General features: G+C 44.0%; 1 pseudogene; it reads right to left on the bottom strand.

Annotated features, from left to right (window-relative positions):
- Positions 1-23,190: 23,190 nt before the first annotated feature.
- On the bottom strand, positions 23,191-23,308 carry LOC126287338 (5S ribosomal RNA; annotated as a pseudogene).
- Positions 23,309-24,139: the final 831 nt, after the last annotated feature.

Here is a 24,139-nt window from a genome sequence, read left to right as displayed (position 1 = left end):
GTGGACTTCAGTCCAGAGACTGGTTTTATGCAGCTCTCCATGCTACACTATCCTTTGCAAGCTTCTTCATCTCCCAGTAACTACTGCAACCGACATCCTTCTGAATCTGCTTAGTGTATTGATCTCTTGGTCTCCCTCTACGATTTTTACCCTCCACGGTGCCTTCCAATACCAAATTTGTGATCCCTTGATGCCTCAGAACATGACCTACCAACCGATTTTTTCTTCTAGTCAAGTTGTGGCACAAATTTCTCTTCTCCCCACTTCTGTTCAATACCTCTTCATTAGTTATGTGATTTACCCATCTAATCTTCAGCATTCTTCTGCAGCACCACATTTTTAAAAGCTTCTACTCTTTTCTTGTCTAAACTAGTTATCGTCTATCTTTCACTTTCATACATGGCTACACTCCATACAAACACTTTCAGAAAAGACTTCCTGACACTTACATCTATACTCGATGTTAAAAAACTTCTCTTCTTCAGAAACTCTTTCCTTGCCGTTGCCAGTCTACATTTTATATCCTCTCTACTTCGACCATCATAGGTTATTTTGCTTCCCAAGTAGCAAAACTCATCTACTACTTTAAATGTCTCATTTCCAAAGCCAATTTCCTCAGTATCACCTGATTTAATTCGACTACATCCCATTATCCTCGTTTCGATTTTGTTGACGGTCAGCTTATACCCTCCTTTCAAGATTCTGTCCATTCCGTTCAACTGTTCTTCCAGGTACTTTGCTGTCTCTGACAGAATTACAATGTCATCGGCGAATCTCAAAGTTTTTATTTCTGCTCCAGGGATTTTAATTCCTACTCCCAATTTTTCTTTTGTTTCGTTTACTGCTTGCTCAATGTACAGATTGAATAATATCGAGGACAGGCTACAACCCTGTCTCACTCCTTTCCCAACCACTGCTTCCCTTTCATACCCCTCGTCTCTTCTAGCCACCATCTGCTTTCTGTACAAATTGTAAATAGCCTTTCGCTCCCTGTATTGACCACTGCCACCTTTAGAATTTGAAAGAGAGTATTCCGGTAAATGTTACCAAAAGCTTTCTCCAAGTCTACAAATGCCACAAACGTACGTTTGCCTTTCCTTAATCTGTCTTTTAAGATAAGATGTAGGGTCAGTATTGCTTCACGTGTTCCAACATTTCTACGGAATACAAACTCATCTTCCCCGAGGTCGGCTTCTACCAGTTTTTCCATTCGTCTATAAAGAATTAGTGTTAGTATTTTGCAGCCGTGACTTACTAAACGGATAGTTCGGTAATTTTAACACCTGTCAACACCTGCTTTCCCTGGGATGGGAATTAATATATTCTTCTTGAAGTCTGAGGGTATTTCGCCTGTCCCATACATCTTGCTCACCAGTTGGTAGAGTTCTGTCAGGGCTGGCTCTTCCAAGACTGTCAGTAGTTCTAATCCAAGGCTATCAGTAGTTCTAATGTAATGTTGTCTACATGTTGAATATAGCGTGCAGAAAATGAATAGGAAATCCCAGGTCTTACGTAAAAGTGCCCTTTAACGGACCACTTGACAACGTGGCCACACATTTACATTCGTATTAACTGACGTAATATTATTTAATGAGTGGAAAAAACAGTGAGATAAACCACTTGCAGACCCGTGTGATTGAACATAAAATGGACATTGATTCCCACGCGGTCCAACCATAATGTGAAACCGAACAAAGAGCTAGCATTATTCACATGAAATATAATTGCAAAGTATCTCGTGCGATTGGAAACGGAATGCAGGCCGCCACCATCTCATCATAATCCTGGTCGATATCTCTTCACTATGTCCATTTCAATATCATACGGCAAAGCGTTTATACGCATCAGTTGCGTCACAGAGCAGGAAAGTAGATTATGTTCGTTGCAGCAAGCGATAGAGAAAAATGTCCCTTTGTCCACAAGCAATGCGGGCCTTTCTGTTTCTCCGCGCCAAGGAGCCTGATTAGTGACTAATCTCAGAATTTAAGCGACTTGCTTAATATATGCCTTTGCGATTCTCAACCAAGGACAGAGCTGCTCTAGCAGACGCAAGGATGACCATAGGTCTTTGAGACATGCAGGAGCTGATCGATTATTGTACGAATACATAGCGTAGTGTCGTCCGAGTGAGGTCCCATGGAAAAGCTGATGCCTCATGACGGATCCATAGATCAAACACAATCGCTACCAGACGCAGACACGAATGAGTGACGCGCACGAAGACACGCCCTCAGGAAGTTATGTATACCGCCGCTGCTTGGCAGTCTACTTACGTCAGAGCCCAGCGCCACTCGCCTACTATGATGGCAGTCTCATCATAGTTCAGACCCAGCAGCGAGCTAGTGTTGTTAGTCAGAACAGTGCACTAAAGTTCAGAGTTACATGTAACGACTGAAATTGGTCTGTCGTGTAAGGCTGACAACATTTCTGTACAGAACAATCATTCAGTACAAGGTATATAAACAGTTGCGATAGCAGCAGTACTATCATTTAATGTGAAGAACAAAATGGGAAATGGAAATGATCGTGTGGCATCGTTGGCCGGGAGGCCCCATTCGAGGAGTTCGGCTGCCGTATTGCAAGTCCTTTTTAGGTGACACCACATCGGCAACTTGCTAGTCAGTAATGATGAAAATGATGATGATGACGGATGAAGAGCATTTTATCATTGACTGTATTCTGGGATTATAGTATGTAGTATCGTCTCACATATGGACATGGATATATTCTAAAGATCAGTATTTGTTATTAAAGTGTTTTACTGAAACCGATCTAATGATATTTCAATGTTCTAGACGCTTCTCGACCGCCTCCAGACTTAAAAATGTGTAACTGTCGTACAGGCTTGATACGACATACAAAACGTAGTATGAACGGCATGTATAGCAGACAACTTCCAACGTATGCTCTCGGAATTTTAACAGGATATCTCGCGACTACGTACAATGTCTTCCACGTAAAGTTTTCGACTGGAATTTGATGACAGTTTTCCTGTCACACTCCGCGCTTACTAAACGAACTCGGTAACGAAACTCTCCGCTCAACTTTGGATTTTCTCTCTGTCTCTATCAATCAGATCAAGTAAGGACCTCAGATCGACCAATAATAAAGAATCGATCGAACGAGTATTTCGAACGCCACCTCTTTCATGGATGAAATACTTTGCCTTGGGATTTTCCAGTGAATCTCGGTCTTGCATATGCTTTTCCTGAAGCTAGTTTTATGTGACGTTTCCACATTAAATGTCCCGGACGCATACACAGGTATCAAACTACCATCATCGAAGAGTGGCAAGGAACGCAAGGTTTAACAGGCTGTACCTCCAAATCCATTAAAGCAACAGCCAGCAACGCTGGTGGTGCAGCATTAAAAAAAGGAGAAAGAAAACTCAAATATTTTATGACAGATTAGACTGTGACCAGTGGAGCCGACAGGAGAACCGGACACTGAAGATCTCGGAAGAAGAGCGGGAGAGACGAAGAGAAAGATTGAAGAGGTTCTGGGAGAAGAAGAGGAAAATGCAGTCCACCCGTGGTCCTACAGAGGCCGTAACGCAAGAAGGTGAAGAAGAAATATTTTATGGTTTGTGATCGTTTCCAAGGTTAGTCAACAATCGCATAATACACCTATAATGATCTCCCGCAATGCATTGTTTCTGTTAACCCCGCGGGTCATGCTATGTTTCTCTAAAATTTTGTGGGGTTACGACTGTGCTACAAGCAACATCAAAAACGGTCTCAAGGATCTCTCAAAGGACGTCAGAAAAGAATTTAAGTATATCGCGAACAAAATGGCAGTTGACTCTAAATAACGAAAAGTGTGAGGTCATCCACATGAGTGCTAAAAGGAACTCGTTAAACTTCGGTTACACGATAAATCAGTCTAATCTAAAATCCGTAAATTCAACTAAATACCTAGGTATTACAATTAGGAACAACTTAAATTAGAAGGAATATATAGAAAATCTTGTGGGGAAGGCTAACCAAAGACTGCGTATTATTGGCAGGACACTTAGAAAATGTAACAGGTCTACTAAGGAGAGTGCCTACACTAGGCTTGTCCGTCCTATTTTAGAATAGTGCTGCGCGGTGTGGGATCCTTAACAGATAGGACTGACGGAGCGCATCGAGAAAATTCAGAGAAGGGCAGCACGTTTTGTATTATCGGGAAATATGAGAGAGAGAGTGTCACAGAGATGATACAGGATTTGGGCTGGAAATCATTAAAAGAAAGGTGTTTTTCGTTGCGACGGAATCTTCTCACGAAATTCCAGTCACCAACTTTCTCCTCCTTCGTTGACAAATGTGTGTGTGAAATCTTTGGGACTTAACTGCTAAGGTCATCAGTCCCTAAGCTTACACACTACTTAACCTAAATTATCCTAAGGACAAACACACACACCCATGCCCAAGGGAGGACTCGAACCTCCACCGGGACTATCCGCACAGTCCATGACTGTAGCGCCTTAGACCGCTTGGCTAATCCCGCGCGGCTTTTGTTGACACCGACCTACATAGGGAGGAACGATCACCACGATAAAATAAGGGAAATGTAAGGCGCAACAGTCGTGGAATGTGCGGCTAGTCCCAGCGGAGGTTCGAGTCCTTCCTCGGGCATGTGTTTGTCCTTAGGATAATTTAGGTTAAGCTTAGGGGCTGATGACCTTAGCAGTTATGTCCCATAAGATTTCGCACACATTTGAACATACGAACAAATAAGGGAAATCAGAGCTCGTACTGAAAGACATAGGTGTTCATTCTTTCTGCGCGCTATACGAGATTGGAATAATAGAGAATTATGAAGGTGCTTCGATGAACCCCCTGCCAGGCACTTGAATGTGATTTGCAGAGTACCCATGTAGATGTAGATGTAGATGTAGCAATGTGCTTTGTGACGCTCCCTTGGAATTCGTCCGAATTTTGCATTTGATGATTTCTACCAAACGAGTTGCTTGGATCCGTCTGCTGGAAAATTCGCAATCAACTGTCAGAGCTGCTCCTTTTTTCAGTAAGTTTGTATTTTGCTCAGCTGGGGTGTTCCGTTACTCTACGGAACGCTTTAGGATGTCATCCTGGGCGCGTCTTGTGGATGTCATGCACGACCAGGTCAAGCTGCGACTCACTACACCGCTGTTCGCAGAACCCATGTTGATTTCCTGTGAGGAGATTAGTTCTCTCCAGACAGGTCGGAACAGTGGTATCCCTTGCAAATTTTCGGACGGAGCGCAGTCGTGTGTCCGCGTACCGTGCCGTGTCCCTCGGGCACATGCGCGGCCGGCTCACAGCCTGCCCCCTGTGTGTGACCGCAGGGCAGCGGCTGCTGCCAGATGGCTGCCTAGGTGTTATCGCCAGATAAGCCGGCAGGCTGTCCGTCCCGCGCGCCACCTATTGATTCAGCTAAGGCAGCTCTCTCTCTTGTTGATTCTGTATTTGCGCCGCATTACTGCCAACGCGTCGTCTGGTTACTCATTATCTAATAGAATACCCCTGCGATTTTCTCGTAGAATGTTCCATCAAAGTAATGTTTCATCCGAGTTCATAGTCGGAGGCTTAACAGTAAAGTTCTACGTACTTTATCTCTGAAACACCTTAGAGAAGTGTAACGAAACAAATCAATGCCGGTGTATTACACTGAATAATTTGAATCGCGTTCCACAGATCACACGTAAATGGGACTCAGGACTGCGACAAAAAGTCAAGGGGGTACATTTTATTTGAGTGCAAAGTAATAATACGACTTAACGTTATGAAAAATTGAATCTTTCAAACTGATTAAAAGCCAAAGCTCCTAGCTTCATGTCCCGCTCCGGCCCACAGTTTTCATGTCCCAGGAATTTTCAAACCAGAGAATACTTCGCGGCGGAGGTGAAAATTGATTCTAAATTATGAAATACACTACTGGTCGTTAAAATTGCTACACCATGAAGAAATGCAGATGATAAACGGGTATTCATTGGACAAATATATAATACTAGAACTGACATGTGATTACATTTTCACGCAATTTGGGTGCGTAGATCCTGAGAAATCAGTACCCAGAACAACCATCTCTGGCCGTAATAACAGCCTTGATATGCCTGGGCATTGAGTCAAACAGAGCTTGAATGGCGTGTTCAGGTACAGCTACCCATGTAGCTTCAACACGATACCACAGTTCATCAAGAGTAGTGACTGGCGTATCGTGACGAGCCAGTTGCTCGGCCACAGTTGACTAGACGTTTTCAGTTGGTGAGAGATCTGAAGAATGTGCTGGCCATGGCAGCAGTCGAACATTTTCTGTATCCAGAAAGGCCCGTACAGACTCTGCGACATGCGGTCGTGCATTATCCTGCTGAATGTAGAGTTTCGCAGGGATCGAATGAAGGGTAGAGCCACGGGTCGTAACACATGTGAAATGCAACGTCCACTGTTCAAAGTGCCTTCAAAGCGAACAAGAGGTGACCCAGGCGTGTAACCAATGGCATCCCATACCATCACGCCGGGTGATACGCCAGTATGGCGATGACGAATGCACGCTTCCAATGTGCGTTCACCGCGATGTCGCCAAACGCGAATGCGACTATCATGATGCTGTAAACAGAAACTGGATTCATCCGAAAAAATGACGTTCTGCCATTCGTGCATCCAGGTTCGTAGTTGAGTACACCGTCGCAGGCGCTCCTGTCTGTGATGCAGCGTCAAGGGTAATCGCACCCATGGTCTCTGAGCTGATAGTCCATGCTGCTGCAAATTTCGTCGAACTGTTCGTGCAGATGGTTGTTGTCTTGCAAATGTCCCCATCTGTGGGCTCAGGGATCGAGATGTGGCTGCACAATCCCTTACAGCCATGCGGATACGATGCCTGTCATCCCTACTGCTAGTGATACGAGGCCGTTGGGATCCAGCACGGCGTTCCGTATTACCCTCCTGAACCCACCGATTCCATATTCTGCTAACAGTCATGGGATTTCGACCAACACGAGCAGCAATGTCGCGATACGATAAACCGCAATCGCGATAGGCTACAATCCGACCTTTATCAAAGTCAGAAACGTATGGTACGTATTTCTCCTCCTTACACGAGGCATCACAACAACGTTTCACCAGGTATCGCCGGTTAACTGTTGTTTGTGTATGAGAAATCGGTTGAAAAGTTTCCTCATGTGAGCACGTTATAGGTGTAGCCATCGGCGCCATCCTTGTGTGAATGCTCTGAAAAGCTAATCATTTGCATATCACAGAATCTTCTTCCTGTTGGTTTAATTTCGCGTTTGTAGCGCGATATCTTCATGTTGTAGGAATTATAATGGTAAGTAGTGTATTATACGATGATGCGCTTAAAAGTAACGTCTCCGAATTAATAACAAACATTATTAACATTCCACTCCTTTACTTTTCATGTCTACGAATTTGCAGTCCTCAGCCGCTAGAGCGCTGTGTGTAACATGGCAGGTGTAAAGTAACTATGTCGGTGCGAGAGAAACAGCGTGCTATAATCGAGTTTTCCATTCGAAGAGTTCATCCACACAAGGAACACCCTCTCCTTAAACGAGACAATGCCATACATACCACGCGCGAGTGACATGTGCACCAATCGAACGCCTTGGGTTCACTGTCAACGATCAGCCTCCAAACAGTCCCCACTTGGTCTCATACGACTTTCATCTGTTTCAAAATGTTAAAGAAGCCCGCGTTATGGTTCAAATATCTCTAAGCACTATGAGACTCAACATCTGAGGTCATCAGTCCCCTAGACTTGGAACTTTTTAAACCTAACTAAACTAAGAACATCACACACATCCATGCCCAAGGTAGGATTCGAACCTGCGACCGTAGCAGCAGCGCGGTTCCGGACTGAAGCGCCTAGAACCGCTTGGCCACGGTGGTCGATCTCCTCGTAATATTACAACGCTAAAGTTAAATGTAGCCTACACAATTTTGTTAAGCATAATGAGTGTCGATCATTAGAACTTAAGGATAGCAAATAACGAAATTTTACTTATTTTGTGATTACAGTGTGGTTGGAGGAATCCGAGATCAAATTTGTACAGAGTAGGGGAAGTAAAAGTGATCTGGACGAGTGGATACGATTGGACGTGAATTTGTGGCAGAATTAACGGAGGAGGAAAAGACCTACAGTTACTTCCAACAGGATGGAGCAACTGCCCATACAGCCGGTCGAACCTTGGAGCACATTTACAGGCTTCATACCTGTCAGAATTGTTAGCAGAGGTCAGTTGGTCGTGGCCCTAACTGGCCACCCACTTCATCTGATCTGTCTTTGTTAGGGGAGCCTCAAGTCTGTGCTGTATCGAAACAACACTTATAGTCTTCAAGAACTGCAGCAGAACATTTCGGACGAGACTGCAGCAATTCCAGCAGTCCAGCTTCGATCCGCCTTTAGCATCTTGCTGACCAGGGCCCAAAAGTGCCAAGAGACGAATGGTAGTCCTTTTCAACATCTGCTATGGTCAGCTTAGTACTGTATTTCCTTTAATCTGCTGAGTTTCTTTGTAGACTGAAACTCTGTTCTCCGGGCCGCTTTTATTTGCCCCACCCTGTAGATGATACAGGCCTATACAGGGCGGTAAATCTGGTATACAGTACTGCCACCTCTGGCAGCAGTAATCGCTTTAATTCTGATGCGCATCGAGTTGAACTGATTGTGAACTTGAATGACAGACGCGGAAACGACATTCTATGCAATCTCATCTCTATGCTGGAGTTCATCAGTTGTAACGGCTGGCGAGTACTATCCTCCTACTGTCTCGGCAATGCGTGACCAGATGAAATGTTGGGATATATTTGCTTTCTTTTTCAAGAACCGACGGAAGATTCTGTTAATATGATAAAATGTGTCACAACAGCACAATTATCCGTCTTTTATAGTAGATTACTGAGACAAAAAGCAAAATCAACACTACACACTTGGTTTAACAAACAGTGTTTGCAACGCAAAATTACGCAAAAATACGTCTCCATAAAGTCAAGAGGAACATCCGCCGCTGCAAACAAAGCCATTGACGTCGCAAGATACATTTGGATAAAGGAAAAAATGAAGAAATGGTATCGTGTTCGTGACAACATGTGTACACATCTAAAAGTGATACATATGGCAATGACATCTAAGTTACACCTGTGTGAGTTTGACGTTTTCGATCGAGAAGTTCGTCAAAGTGTAAGTGATCTTATTCACGACGTATTTTTGCGGCAGAACAAGAAATTATCTATGATTAGGAAGGTGAATGTACCTCTAACCTCAAACTGTGAACAAAATTTTTCGTAACGTGTAATTAACTTATCGAACTTGGTTCTGTCTCCAAACGAACAAAAAGTGCTTGAGAAAGGTTTTAAATATGCTCCTCCCAACCCTCCATCAGAAAAACAACTGGATGTTATGAAAGTTGATATTGAATATGCCTCAACGAAAGACACCACTGCAAAATATATAGTTGCCAATGCACTAATGAACGAACCCAAATTCGTGTGTAACATCCGACGATCTATTGACTTTCACACGCTCAAGAAATTACAACACCAAGGTATCGTTGCAACAAAATCTGATAAGGGCAACAGTAGTGTGCTTTTGAACAAATGTGATTATATGGATAAAGTTAATGATTTTCTGAATACCATAGGCTTCTAAGTCCTTCCTAAAGACCCTACTAATGTTCAAAGAGGATGTTAAATATGCAATCAGTTCATGCAATAGCATATTCTCTGAATTTGAAGCAAAACTGTTAACTAATATGAACCCAGTGCCTCCTAGAACGTATGGGCTCCCTAAACTGCACAAGCAAGATGTTCCCATTCGTCCGGTTGTATCATCATTCATTGCTCCATATTAGAAAATAGCCAGTAAACTGGATGTCCTAATTAAGAGCAAGACTAAATTCAAACCAAAGCATGGTTTTTCAAACTCTGTGGACCTATTAAACAAGTTAAAAGGTATATCTGTCTCATACAGTGATAAATTAGTGTCCTTTGATGTCAGCAGTTTGTTTTCTAACATACCAGTAGTAGAATGCATTGATATTCTGACAGAGCTGATGCACAAGTCAAATGTCAATCCTGTAGAATTGAATGACTTGAGACTGGTCACACAGACCTGCCTCACACAGAACTATTTCCAGTTCCAAGGGACTCTTTATAAACAATTAGATGGCTTAGCTATGGGTTCCCCTCTTAGTCCACTGTTGGCTGAAATATTTATGGACCACTTTGAACAAAATTTTCTAAAAACAGATCCTTATAGTGCAAACACCAAATACTGGTTTAGATGTGTAGATGATGTCCTGTGTATGTGGATTTGTACTACAAGACAACTCAACACATTCTTGAAAAACCTAAACAGTCAACATAAAAATATCCAGTTCACTATGGCAATTGGCAACAAATCCATAAACGTCTTAGATCTCACCATTGACATCAGTACACGCACACATTGTTTCAAAATCTACTGCAAAACGACAACTACAGACACAGTAATACCTTCTTGCTCACAACACCCCATAACTCACAAACATGCAGCTTTCCACTCAATGGTACACCGTGTTATATCTATCCCCATGTCCAGAGATGATTTTAAAGCAGAGTTAGATACAATAAAATTTATTGCCACAGCCAATGGCTACAATCCAGTTCTTATTGACCACATCTTGCACAGGAAACAAAAACGGAAAATTATACCCCTCCTCCGTGCCCCACCTGCTTCCCCATCAACTGTCTGCAAGAAATGACGTACACTACCATTTCTAGGTCAGGTATCACAGACTGTAGCCAAAGCACTGAAATCCTGCAAGTGTAGACTTTCCTACTATGTCAGGTACACGACAGGCCAGTATGTTTTTAATAGCAAAGTCAAGATCTAGTTATTAGGCAACAGTGGAGTATACAAAATCACCTGTTCTAATTGTGACAAATTTTACATTGGTCAGTCAAGCAGAGACATATCAACTAGGCTGGATGAACATGAACGCAGCTGGAGGTTGCAGAATTCAGACTATGCATTTGCTGAGCATGTACTGAGTGAGGGTCACAACTACCAGCCAGTGTCCCATGTACTTCACTTAGCAAACAAAGGCCATAATCTCAACCTGCTGGAAGCCCTGGAAATTAACAAACATCTTGCTCACAGTCCAGATCTCATCCTAAATGACCAGACACAGGTCAACACTTACCATCTCCTAAACTTCGTATAATCATCTTTGTTGTTCATTACTTCCCACAGTCTCTCTTCCTACATATTCCCATTTTCCTGTATTCATTAAGTTGTTTTATTTGTTGAAGTTGTCTTTGTATTCCACATAGACTGTAGTTTCAATAGTTAAGGCTTTCTTTTAAATGGTAGTTGTATTACTGTCCATGTTTAACACCCCTTGTAGTTGTCTCATCAAATACTGTTCATATTTTACTTTGCTCATTTATTTAATGAAAACTGGTACACAGCCACTGCTTTAATTATAATGTTAATGTAAAAATGCAGTACCACCACACTCTCAAACTGTAGGTTACCTCAGACACCTCCATTTTCCTGCATTTATTAATTTCTGTTTATCTTATTGATATTGCTTAAGTTCCTTATGTATTCTGTATTTACATTGACAACTGTCTCTTCTTTTAATTGGTTGTGTATCACTCTCCATGTTTCGTACCTCCTGATGCAGCCATGTCTAGTACTAATTGAATTTTATTTTAGTAGTTTTGTTTATTAATGGAAACTGTTATGTAGGCAAACTGGTGCTTTTCATTTATTATAAGAGGTAGCTTAAGGTAGTCTCTTAGTTATTTTTTTAAGTTGAACTGAAGCATTAAACAAATATTTACGTTTCTAAGTTTAATATTTAGCGTCTTCAGTCTTGCTTAAAAATGTGGATTTTGACTGTATTTATAATTCTTTTGACTTGAAACTTGCACCATTCATTTATGACCTCCATAGGTACATTCTGACCACATTTTGGCTTTCTAGCTTCATTATTTAGCGCCACCTATTTTTTCTTAAAACTTTATTTCTACCGGAACGATTGATTTAATTACTTTAGGACTTGACCACTATACTTTATTACATTAAAGCACATGTTGACAAATTTTGAAACGGAAATTTCGACTTTTAATTTTATTAACTTTATACTTAATTATGGTGCAATACTTAAGCGCTACGCGCAGACGCGTCAAGGTGAGGTGGCGCTACTAGCAGTGAACTGGGGTAAGTCCCGGCACAATCGGTTGGTTGTTTTTGGGGAAGAGACCAAACAGCGAGGTCATCTGTCTCATCGGATTGGGGAAGGAAGTCGGCCGTAGCCTTTCGAAGGAACCATCCCGGCATTTGCCTGGAGCAATTTAGGGAAACGACGGGCAATCTAAATCAGGATGGCCGGACGTGGGATTGAACCCTCGTCCTCCCGAATGCGAGTCCAGTGTGCTAACCAATGTGCCACCTCGCTCGGTCCCCAGCACACTCGCTCACTCTGCATCTCACACACGAGACAGCGCTTGTTTCGCTTCCGTACGGTATGTTAAACCTATTTTGGTCACGTCGCACGGCTTTTAGTGTAGGCAACAATGAAAATGATTCATCATCTATTTGCCGTGTTACGCATTACAGTGTCACGTAACTCCTCAGAAGGAAGTGAGTACCGGTGTCCCAGGGTTTTCTGGTGCGGTACACAGATGGCGGTTGTCATTCGTGGGCGTTGTATTGAACCAAGAGCATGCAACGCGACATCATAATGCAGTGCTAGTTACAAGGGCGGCCAGTTTGATCCAAAAAGAATGGGCTTCACGTCGTGATGCTGCAGATGCCAATGACTCTGAATGTGTCATCCATGGGATGTCCGCTCCCGGTTGCTGAATGGTCAGTGCGACAGAATGTCGGTCCTAAAGGCCCGGGTTCGATTCCCGGCTGGGTCTGGGATTTTCTCCACTCCGGAACTGGGTGTTGTGTTGTCCTAATCATCATCAGTTCATCCCCATGGACGTGCAAGTCGCCGAAGTGGCGTCAAATCGAAAGACTTGCAACCGGCGAACGGTTTACCCGACTGGAGGCCTTAGTCACACGACATTTACATTTTATCCATAGGTTGTGCACACGCTACAGGAAGACAGGTCAGTACACTAGGCAAGTTGGACGAGGTGTATTACAGCTCCATGTGAAGACCTCGGCGTTGCGACGTAGTATGGATATCGCCTGAGCACTGCTATACGATCTCAGAAGGGCCACTGGAGCCGCTGTGTCCGATCAGACTTGTAATTAACGAGCTACGTGGAACGATCTTACGACTCAGACGCCCTGTTCGAGTGCCCCCTTTACACGACATCATGTTTCAGCTCGCCTTTAGTTCTGCCGTTCCCATTTCAATTGGCAACTTCGTCAATGGCGAAACGTGTTTTGCAGAAACGAGCCCAGATATTCTCCGCCGCAAGGTGATGGCCATGTTCGTGAGCGGAGACCTGCGGTGAGTGAGTGGTACCTGACAAATATTGTCCAAGAAACCGACAGATTTCCACTGTTTTGCGATCTTGTGGGGCACCTTCAGAGCTGTCAGCTATACGGATCTAGTCGTTGCCACGCTCACTTTACCGCCAGGCAGTACATCTACATGGATACTCTGCACATCACATTTAAGTGCCTGGCAGGGGGTTCATCGAACCACCTTCACAATTCTCTATTATTCCAATCACCTACAGCGCACGGAGAGAATGAACACTTACATCTTTCCGTACGAGCGCTCATGTCCCTTATTTTTTCGTCGTGATCGTTCCTCCCCGTGTAAGTCACGCTCAAGAAAACATTTTCGCATTCGGAGGAGAAAGTTGGTGATTGGAATTTCGTGGGAAGATTCCGTCGCAACGAAAATCGCCTTTCTTTTAATGATTTCCAGCACAAATCCTGTATCATTTCTGTGATACTCTCTCTAATATTTCGCGATAGTACAAAAAGTGCTGCCTTTCTTTGAACTTTTTCAATGTTCTCCGTCAGTCCTATCTGGTAAGGATCCCACACCGCGCAGCAATATTCTAAAAGAGGACGGACAAGCGTAGTGTAGGGAGTCTCCTTAGTATGTCTGTCACATTTTCTAAGTTTCCTGCCAATAGAACGCAGTCTTTGGTTAGCCTTCCTCGCAACATGTTCTGTGTGTTCCTTCCAATTTAACTTGTTCGTAGTTGTAATATCTGGGTATTTAGTTGAATTTACAGCTTTTAGATTAGACTGATTTCTCGTGTAACTGAAGCTTAACGAGTTCCTTTTAGCACTCATGCGGATTACCTCACACTTTTCGTTATTTAGGGTCAACTGCCACTTTTCACACCATCGAACTTTTCGCATCATCGAACTGTATACTGTGGTGACCCTGAATTCCATCTAATGACAGTGACTAAGTGGTCGGCGTCAGCAGGGGTGCCTTTCGAAGCCTGGAGATTGAAGTAGTGGAACGGTCGGCGGTGAGTCCCGATCTAAACTCTATTACGCGTATGTGGGACATGCTGGCAGACGTGTTCGTGGTCTACCTCTCCACCGTAGACTCTCCAACGACTGTCGTGGGCTCTCATTGAAGACTGGTGTCGGATAGCACAGTGTGATCTCTGTAGACTTATACAAAGCATGCCACGTTGGTGTCAGACAGTGATAAACGATCACGGAGGCCATACACGTTGTTGCACTCTGTGTCCAATGAAAAACACTCAGGATTTTGACACTTTATTTTCGACACCTGTCGGACGTTTCAGTCCTTTTTATGTAAAAGATTGAGGCTATAATGATGTGTTGTTGTGTATCCAATTTCTGAAAGATAAAAGTATAATTTGGCAACATACCCAGTTCTCAAATATTGCTCCATGAAGTGTGGCAGATGGCCAAAGCCTTGTTCCCCTAATTGTTTAGAGCAATGTCTTTAGCAGTTGTATCGAGGGCGTAGTCAATTTATATATGAAATTTAATGAGAAGATGTGAAGTCGAGAATGTTTTGTGTTGAGTAGTGGGATAATACCGGACGAGACGTTAGCTTACGAAATTAATGTGAATACCCATTGTTAGCTTGGACACTTGCTCACTGAATAATTTATAAGCATAATACTAGACCTATAATCAGTTTCATAATGAGCTAAAGTGAACAGACTGTGGGTTCTTTTAAGTAAAATGATTTGAATTTGTGAAATATATCAGCATGAATGAGTAAGAGATAATTAGACGTATTTTCTCGTTTACAGACCAATAAACCAACTATATGAACATGATCTTTTATTGGATAGCCGGCCGGTGTGGCCGAGCGTTTCTAGGCGCTTCAGTCTGGACTCGCGCGACCGCTGCGGTTGCAGGTTCGAATCCTGCCTCTGGCATGGATGTGTGTGATGTCCTTAGGTTATTTAGGTTTAAGTAGTTCTAAGTTGTAGGGGCTGATGACCTCAGATGTTAAGTCCCATAGTGCTCAGAGCCATTTTTATTGGAGAGCATCCACCTCATGATTTGTGATTAATTTTGGGTGGTAGCTAATTACGGACACGATACGAACCACTAGGCACACGTTTTATTTTGTGTGGCAGACGTGGTTTGTTGTAGGGAAGAGTGGGGAATTTGGTGCAGCGGGTAAAATGACGCACGTCAGTATGTCTTCAACTGTGAGAGCTTGTCTTATCTGACCGCTACTGCCATCTGGTGCTCAGCATACAGTTCGCGGGGACCGATACTTGCCAGTTGTCGGTGCAAGAGGCGATAGTGTGTTTAGCCTTTGTTTCTTCTAATACCACAGGCCAACGATGGAAATTTTTTTTTATGAAAATACCTTATACTTATTTTTTTTTTAGGGTGGGAAATCCAAATATGATACTTAAAAAAACAGTATCACCCACAATTTCTTCACATTTTACAGTCAAATTTATTAAATTAAGCGATTTTTTAAAGAATTTAACAGCTTTTATACAGATAAATAATTTTAAAAGGAGATGTAACGAATGTAGATGACATGCGGGCACTGCTGAAAAACATTTACTGGCAAAAAAGGTCATTCTATTTTTGTGTTAACATTTCACGAATTTTATGTGCATTTCAAGTATTATGGTCGGCATTGCACACTGCTTAGTCTGTAGTTAGCACATTTATATTATTTTTATGAGAGACCTGAATATACGCGTTCCACCGTTGCTGTAAATGTAAGACAATTTAATTTGTTTGTTATGTGCACAGGGACCAAAGTTATCAGATTTGAACAAGGCCAGATGATTCCAGAATTAGACTTTCACTTTGCAGCAGAGTGTGCGCTGATACGAAACTTCCTGCCAGATTAAAACTGGGTGCCGGATCGAGAATCGAACTCGGTCCGGCACACAGTTTTAATCTGCCATGAAGTTTCAAGGCCAGATGATTCAGTGCATAAGGGGGTGAGTTTGTTGGTATTGAGAGTAGCATTGCCCAATCGATTCGTGAAAAAGTTTTGCTAACGACAAAACAGGGTAAGCACACCACTTGCTCTTACGACACGCACACGACATTTAGAGTTCAGTACCCATTCCACAGGTCAGACAAAATGGTTCAAATAGCCTATGAGAACTATGGAACATCTGAGGTCATCAGTCCCCTAGAACTTAGAACTACTTAAACCTACGTAACCTAAGGACAGGTCATCAGTCCCCTAGAACTTAGAACTACTTAAACCTACGTAACCTAAGGACATCACACACATTCATGCCCGAAGCAGGATTCGAACCTGCGACCGTAGTAGTCGCGCGGTTTCAGGCTGAAGCGTCTAGAATCGCTCGGCCACACCGGCCGGCACAGATCAGACATTGAAAGTGCTCGTAAAGATGTCATTTTTAAAGAACGTTACAAGTGTCACTGACATGATACAGAATTTCGGACGGAAACCATTAAAACAAAGACGTTTTTCGTTGCGGCGTAATCTTCTCACGAAATTTTCCTCAAAATGCGAAAATATTTCGTTGACGACGGCCTAAATAGGGGACAACTGCCCTGCCGCTGTGGTAACACCGGTTCCCGTGAGATAACTGAAGCTAAGCGCTGTCGGGCTGGGCTAGCACTTGGATGAGCGACCATCTGGTCTACCAAGCGCTGTTGGCAAGCGGGGTGCACTCAGCACTTGGAGGCAAACTGAGGAGCTACTTGAGTGAGAAGTAACGGCTCCGGTGTCGTAAACTGACATACGGCCGGGAGAGCGGTGTGCAGAGCCATGCCACTCCACATCAACATCCGAGTGATGCCGATAGACTGAGGATGATACGGCGCCCGGTCGGTACCGTTGGGCCTTCATGGCCTTCCGGGAGGAGAGAGAGAGAGAGACCTACCGGGTGATCAAAAAGTCAGTATAAATTTGAAAACGGAATAAATCACGGATTAATGTAGATAGAGAGGTACAAATTGACACACATGCTTGGAATGACATGGGGTTTTATTAGAACCAAAAAAATACAAAAGTTCAAAAATGTTCGACAGATGGCGCTTCATCTGATCAGACAAGATGATGTTCTTTACAGGAAATGCTCAATATGTCCACCATCATTCCTCTACAATAGCTGTAGTCGCGGAATAATGTTGTGAACAGCACCGTGAAGCATGTCCGGAGTTGTGGTGAGGCATTGGCGTCGGATGTTGTCTTTCAGCATCCCTAGAGATGTCGGTCGATCACGATACGCTTACGGCTTCAGGTTACCCCAAAGCCAAGAATCGCACGGACTGAGGTCTGGGGACCTGGGAGGCCAAGCATGACGAAAGTGACGGCTGAGCACACGATCATCATCAACCGACGCGCGAGATCTTTCACGCGTCTAGCAATATGGGGTGGAGCGCCATCCTGAATAAACATCGTACGTTCCAGCAGGTGTCTATCAGCCAGGCTGGGGATGATGCGATTCTGTAACATATCGGCGTACCTCTCACACGTCACGGTAGCAGTTACTGACGTTTTGCTGTCCAGCACCATCTGTCGGACATTTTGTGAACTTTGTTTATTCTAATAAACTCCCATGTCATTCCAAGCATGTGTGTCAATTTTTACCTCTCTATCTACGTTATTCCGTGGTTTATTAAGTTTTCAAATTTATACTACAAAAAGGTAAGGCCAAACTTTCAGGAAACATTCCTCGCACACAAAGAAAGAAAATATGTTATGTGGACAGGTGTCCGGAAATGCTTACTTTCCATGTTAGAGCTCATTTTATTACTTCTCTTCAAATCACATTAATCATGGAATGGAGACACACAGCAACAGAACGTACCATCGTAACTACAAACACTTTGTTACAGGAAATGTTCAAAAAGTTCTCCGTTAGCGAGGATACATGCATCCACCCTCCGTCGCATGGAATCCCTGATGCGCTGATGCAGCCCTGGAGAATGGCGTATTGTATCACAGCCGCCCACAATACGAGCACGAAGAGTCTCTACATTTGGTACCGGGGATGTTGTTGACAAGAGCTTTCAAATTAAAGTCAAGAGGGTTGAGGTCAGGAAAGCGTGGAGGCCATGGAATTGGTCCGCCTCTACCAACTCATCGGTCACCGAATCTGTTGTTGAGAAGCGTACGAACACTTCGACTGAAATGTGCAGGAGCTCCATCGTGCATGAACCACATGTTGTGTCGTACTTGTAACGGCACATGTTCTAGCAGCACAGGTAGAGTATCCCGTATGAAATCATGATAACGTGCTCCACTGGGCGTAGGTGGAAGAACATGGGGCCCAATCAAGACATCACCAACAATGCCTGCCCAAACGTTCACAGAAAATCTGTGTTGATGACGTGATTTCACAATTGCTGCGGATTCTCGTCAGTCCACACATGTTGATTGTGAAAATTTACAATTTGATCACATTGGAATGAAGCCTCCTCCGTAAAGAGAACATTTGCACTGAAATGAGGATTGACACATTGTTGGATGAACCATTTGCAGAAATGTACCCGTGAAGGCCAATCAGCTGCTGATAGTGCCTGCCCACGCTGTACATGGTACGGAAACAACTGGTTCTCCCGTAGCACTCTCCATACAGTGACGTGATCAACGTTACCTAGTACAGCAGCAACTTCTCTGACGCTTGCATTAGGGTTATCATAAACTGCACGAAGAATTACCTCGTCCATTGCAGGTGTCCTCGTCTTTCTAGGTCTTCCCCAGTCGCGAGTCATAGGCTGGAATTTTCCGTGGCTGTTGATATACTTTCCGGGATGTGAGGTCGTGGTCCAAGAACTTTTCTGCTCCTTACGTTTCGTCCAGGACTGCGCTGGACTTCCTCAGACGCGCTGCTCCGCTGAGTCTTGCTGACTAACTGGTCGGGTGTCTGAGAGCGACTTATATACTGTGAGAAAGGGGGGCGTGGTTCAGGTGACACGTGATGAGCAGTGATAATCCATAGCAAAGATAAGGTTGACTATCGATTACCACCTTGTCAAAGATAAAAATGGTTAGCAATTTTGTAGAGCCACTGTCCATATATCGCTGAGTTTCATAGCCTCCTCTTTCCTATTAAAATTATCGTGATGTTTATAAATTTCAATAGCTTCTCTGTATAACCGTGGATAGTAATTTAACGTTGTAGATAAAACTTCGGTATCCGAAAACTTCACTTGGCGGTTGCCTGGTTGAAGAGCATGTTCCGCTACAGCTGATTTTTCTATTTTTCCAAGTCGACAAAGACTTTTATGCTTTTTCTAGAGTTTTAAGCCACAGCAGACCTGTAGAAAGTAATTTAACAAAAGGTGAGAGGAAGGCTCTTATGGATTTGAATGCAGATGAAGAAATAGTGGTTCTTCCTGCAGATAAAGGGAGCGCTACTGTTGTTATGAATACAGAAGATTACCGAAGGAAAATTTTGAACCTTTTAACGTCAGGACAGTATAAAAAACTTGCGAGGGATCCTACAGCCAGTGTACTTAGGAAAACTAATAATTTGATTAAGTCATCTTCCTCTATCCAAAACGAAGATAAAAGAACTTTGTTGAAAAGTGAAGCTATGTGTCCTCGATTGTATGGTGTACATAAAATTCACGAAATAGATTTTCCTTTAAGACCCATAGTCAGTGCCATCAATTCTCGCACTTATGAAATAGCAAGGTATTTAACAACTTGTTTACAACCATTTATTGGAAAAACGGGCTTATATATAAAAGACTCGCGTCATTTTATTGAAAAACTAGAGGGACTAACTCTGACCCCTGAAGATATTCTTGTAAGTTTTGTCATTGTGTCCTTATTCACAATGATTCCTGTTAACGAAGTTATGATTTTCATAGCGGATATTTTTCCAGAAGATTTGGCTGTTTTTTTTTTCAGACATTGTCTCACATCAAGTCAGTTCCAATGGGATGATGAATTTTATGAACAATTTGACGAAGTAGCAATGGGTAACCCATTAGGCCCTGCGATTGCCAATCTTTACATGGAGAGATTTGAACAATCAGCCCTAGACAAAGCTAATAACAAACCATCTCGTTGGTATCGATATGTAGATGACACATTTGTGGTTTGGTCCCATGGCAGAAAGGCCTTGGACGATTTCTTTGATTATTTACATAAAATTCACCCCAAAAAAAAAAGTTTACCATGGAAATAGAAAAGGATAACAGAATATCTTTCTTGGATGTCTTAGTTATGAGACGGTCCGATAGAAGCTTGGAATATAAAGTTTTTCGGAAGGCAACACCTACGGACAGATATTTACATAAAAATTCTAATCATCATCCACAACAAAAAAGGGGTGTCATAAAAAGTCTTGTCGATCGAGTGGAACGGATATGTACACCTGAACATTTGGATGCTGAAGTGAAACATGTGAAGCAGGCTTTTGAAAAAAACGGCTACTCAAAAAAAGATATAAATAGAATTTTGCGTCCAAGGAACAGAAGACCAAAAGATAAGAATGAACCACAACGATAGAAAAACACAGTAGTTCTCCCTTTTATTAAAAAAGTAACAGATAGGATCGGTAAGATTTTACGAAAATATGACATAACACCGGTCTTTAAACCAACAAAGAAAATAAGTCAAGTACTACGATCTGTGAAGGATAAACGCCCTCCTCTGTCGACATGTGGTGTGTATAAAATTCCATGTACCTGTGGTAAAGTTTATATTGGTACTACCAAAAGAAGCGTAAATACTCGACTGAAAGAGCATAAAAGTCTTTGTCGACTTGGAAAAATAGAAAAATCAGCTGTAGCGGAACATGCTCTTCAACCAGGCAACCACCAAGTGAAGTTTTCGGATACCGAAGTTTTATCTACAACGTTAAATTACTATCCACGGTTATACAGAGAAGCTATTGAAATTTATAAACATCACGATAATTTTAATAGGAAAGAGGAGGCTATGAAACTCAGCGATATATGGACAGTGGCTCTACAAAATTGCTAACCATTTTTATCTTTGACAAGGTGGTAATCGATAGTCAACCTTATCTTTGCTATGGATTATCACTGCTCATCACGTGTCACCTGAACTGCGTCCCCCCCCCCCCCCTTTCTCACAATATATAAGTCGCTCTCAGACACCCGACCAGTCAGTCAGCAAGACTCAGCGGAGCAGCGCGTCTGAGGAAGGCCAGCGCAGTCCTGGACGAAACGTAAGGAGCAGAAAAGTTCTTGGACCACGACCTCACATCCCGCAAAGTATATGAGCAGCCATGTCACCCGGTCGTGAAAGCCTTCATTCTACAGTGGAATGTTCCGTGCTCCCTAAGACGCCGATCAATTGCTTCGAACGTCTTCCTGTCGGGACACCTTCGTTCTGGAAATCTCTCTCGATACAAACGTACCGCGCCACGGCTATTGCCCCGTGCTAATCCATACATCAAATGAGCATCTGCCAGTTCCACATTTGTAAACATTGCGCTGACTGCAAAACCACGTTCGTGATGAATACTAACCTGTTGATGCTACGTACTGATGTGCTTGATGCTAGTACTGCAGAGCAATGAGTCGCATGTCAACATAAGCACCGAAATCAACATTACCTTCCTTCAATTGGGCCAACTGGCTGTAACGCGAGGAAGTACAGTACATACTGACGAAACTAAAATGAGCTCTAACATGGAAATTAAGCGTTCCCGGACACATGTCCACATAACATCTTTTCTTTATTTGTTTGTGAGGAATGTTTCCTGAAAGTCTGGCCGTACCTTTTTGTAACACCCTGTATAAGGAGAAACGAACATCATAATAAAATCATCGTATTAAAATAAGGGAAATCAGAGATCGCACGAAAAGAAATTGGCGTTCCTTTTTCCAGCGCGTTGTTCGAGATTTGAATAAGAGAGAGAGATAGTGTGAAGGTGGTTCGATGAACTCTCTGCCAGGCACTTAAGTGTGATTCGCGGAGTATCCACGCAGACGTAGATGCAACCACAGTGTGAGCCTCTCGGCGTGCAACGCCGCAGCTCCTGACGTCTGTGTAGAGGTAGGCTGCAGCGGTTGACCGGGCCTTTCGCAAAGCCAGAGGCGCCGCGCTGCATCGTAATCAGGGGCGCTGCGGAAGTCAACCCGCGGGGGCGGTGCCTGGTGTCAGCAAGTGGGCAGTAGGCGGCCGGGCCGGCCTGGGGCAGCGCCGCGGCTGCGTGGCCGCGCTGCGCTCTGCTGTACTGCAGCAGCGTGCCGTGCCGGCGCCGCGGGCGGCCGGCTTAGCGCGTGAGCCGCGGGATTGGCGCGCAATTAGCCCCGTAATTGTTTACCTGCCGGATAATCCCGGCCGCTGCCGGCCGCAGGTATGCCTGACGACGCGCCCGTCTCTCTCGGCCGCGTCTCTGCTCTGCTGGTCGCGTCGGACCGTTACGTCATTCCTCCTCCTTGTACGTCGCATTGGCGTTATTTTACACTCGCGAGCAATATAATTAGTTGCGGGGTTGGAGAGGGAAAGCCGTTGTCTGCAGGGCACGTGACAGCTCGGCGTGTCACGTGACTCGAATCTCGAGAGAGCTTGTCCGTGCCGCGGTTGTACTGGGCTTTGCACACGACAATTGCACTATGTGATCAAAAGTATCCGGACGCCTGTCTGAAAATGACTTACAAGTTCGTGGCGCCCTCCATGGTAATAAGCACTCCGTCTTCAGGCTACAAGTGGCCCATCGGGACCATCCGACCTCCGTGTCATCCTCCATTGAGGATGCGGATAGGAGGGGCGTGTGGTCAGCGCACCGCTCTCCCGGTCGTTATGATTTACTGGAGCCCCTACTATTCGGTCGGTTGGCATCACGAGGCTGAGTGCACCCTGAAAAATGGCAACAGCACGTGGCGACCCGGATGGTCACCCATCCAAGTGCTGGCCACGCCCGACAGCGCTTAACTTCGGTGATCTGACGGGAACCGGTGTATCCACTGCGGCAAGGCCGTTGCCCCTCCAGGGTAATACTGGAATTTAATATGGTGTTCGCCCGCCCTTGGCCTTTATGACGGCATCCACTCTAGCAGGCATACGTTCAGTCAGTTGCTGGAAGGTTTCTTGGGGAATGGCAGCCCTTTCTTCACAGAGTGCCGCACTGAGGAGAGGTATCGATGTCGGTCGGTGAACGAAGTCGGCATTCAAAAACACCACAAAGGTGTTCTGTAGGATTCAGGTCAGGACTCTGTGCAGGCCAGACCATTATGGGGATGTTATTGTCGTGTAACCACTCCGCCACAGGCCGTGCGTTATGAACATGTGCTCGATCATGTTCAAGGATGCAATCGCCATCACCGAATTGCCCTTCAACAGTGGGAAGCAAGAAGGTGCTTAAAACATGAATGTAGGCCTGTACTGTGACAATGGCCCGCAAAACAACAAGAGGTGCAAACCCCTCCATTAAAAACACGACCGCCGCGGTCTAAGGCGCTGCAATCATGGACTGTGCGGCTGGTCCCGGCGGAGGTTCGAGTCCTAACTCGGTCATGGGTGTGTGTGTTTGCCCTTAGGATAATTTAGGTTAAGCAGTGTGTAAGCTTAGGGACTGATGAACTTAGCAATTAAGTCCCGTAAGATTTCACCAACATTTGAACATTTTTCGCCAAAAACACGATCACGCCGTAACACCACCACCTCCGAATTTTACTGATGGCACTACACACGCTGGCAGACGACGTTCTCTGGGCATTCGCCATACACACACCCTGCCATCGAATCGCCACATTGTGTACCGTGATTCGTTACTACACCCAACATTTTCCCACTGTTCAATCGTCCAATGTTTAC

This window comes from Schistocerca gregaria, chromosome 1 (assembly GCF_023897955.1).
Source record: "Schistocerca gregaria isolate iqSchGreg1 chromosome 1, iqSchGreg1.2, whole genome shotgun sequence".
NCBI lineage: Eukaryota > Metazoa > Arthropoda > Insecta > Orthoptera > Acrididae > Schistocerca > Schistocerca gregaria.
Note: the sequence above shows the minus strand (reverse complement) of the source record. Positions and strands in the feature narration are given on the sequence as shown.